We start from the raw sequence: 1,757 nt of genomic DNA, 5'->3' as shown, positions 1-1,757 counted from the left end.
TATGTGATTGCAAATAAGGGAGAAGTGGTCCAGCTTTTTGGAGTTAGCACCTCCTCTAATATATAACCAATTTCTACTCATCAATGCCCTGTTTTCCACTTGGGCCAAGTCCTAACAATGTTTGCAACAAGCTTCTGCACCAAGTCACAAAAATATCTTGATTAACAATCACCCTTGCTCTTTAAAAAGCCGAGTCTGCTACCCTTCCAACTTGTCTGCCAAATGGTTCTGTGCTAACTCAAAATCCCCCAAACAGAAGACTGCTGACAACCCACCTCCAAGCCTGTTTTGCAGTTTTCTCCTCACACAATCCAGCAGTGGAGGAACTGAAGAGGTCCCTGGTTCTCCCTCTGAAGGCAGGCTAAGAGATACCTCCTAAACAAGCAGGCCATGCACTTGCCAATTCAGCAACGCTTTCAGGCGGAATAGCATTCATCCCCATAGAGCACTAAAGAACATTAATATACCACAGAGGAGAGAAACGAGAGAGATGGCACTTCCAAAGGACTGAGATGGCACCTAAGCAAAGTGGCACAACGTCCTGCAGGGACAAGGAAGCTAGTTGTGGAAGGAGGAGGAGCCCAAAGTGAAGTAGGTTGTGCGTGAAGGTTGCAGCTGCAGGTTCCACCATGAAGAGGACTCACTGGCAAGAAATCCAGTATTTTCAGGTCCAGTGCAAGTTTTAAAGAATACGAACAGGGCATACTATCAGGACACCTGTCAACGAAAAGGGGAGACTCTTGATTGGAAGACTTGGGGCGGCAGATCTCATACTGCTTCTTTTGCATGCCACTCTCCACATATCAATCTCTCATGCGATCAAGTCTAAGCTTTGCCAAGCTGAGGCTAACCAAGGACTGTGTCCTATCTTAGCTGTTCTGTTCCCACACAATTCAATGCTGCAATGTGGGGAATGCTTAGCTCTTTGTTTTTCTGTGACTAAAGCCAGAGGTAATTTAAGAATCTGAAAGCAAGGTTGCCCTACCAGCGTGTGACTTGTTTGCAAACACTGGCACAAATCCTGCACACGTAATTTATTTTTGTTTTTTGGGGGGTGTAGAAATGAAGAGCAGACAAAATGAGAATCGCTGACAGGAAAAGAAAATGGGAGATCTCAAGTCAAAAGTCGTAACAAATGCAACAGCTAAGAGAGAGGAGAACTGAGCAGAGAGGTATGTTAACAAGCCCCCAGACACTGCTATCTAATCCCCCTAGCTACCGGTAGCAAGAGGAAGATGCTGACGGTTTTCACTAAAGGATTCTCATCCTATCACATGACTTTTGTCCACATGCAGGTAGCAGAAGGATAGATGAGAGGCGCAATGCTGTGGTTTTAAAAATGGGAGAAACCAAAGTGGGAGACTGAAGCCACAGGGTGCAACTAGAGAGGAAAAACTGGCAGCTGCTGCAAAGGAGGAAAGAGAAAATTTGCTTGGCTTCCTGCCCGTGCCTGGCTGGGGTTCCAAGTCCCTTATCTTGGGGATGCCCAACCAACTGTACACCTCTGGCATCTTGAATAGATTTGACAAAAGGTTGACAGGTTGGTTTATTTTTAAAAAGAGTGGGGGGTTAGGGGAAGACGTTAGAGAGAAATGTACACCCTCTCGCCAGAACTTTCCTAGTTTCACTCATCCTGACTGCGTTAACCAGACCCATGGATATCTGGGGAGAGACTGGCTTCCTCTTTGAAAAGGGCTTCTTTGTAAACTCAATCCACGCTTCTTTGTTTAAACCATTAGTGTTTGTATCTTTTCTCC

The sequence above is a fragment of the Lacerta agilis genome, chromosome 8, assembly GCF_009819535.1.
Source record: "Lacerta agilis isolate rLacAgi1 chromosome 8, rLacAgi1.pri, whole genome shotgun sequence".
Taxonomy (NCBI): Eukaryota; Metazoa; Chordata; class Lepidosauria; order Squamata; family Lacertidae; genus Lacerta; species Lacerta agilis.
This window is presented reverse-complemented; position numbering follows the sequence as displayed.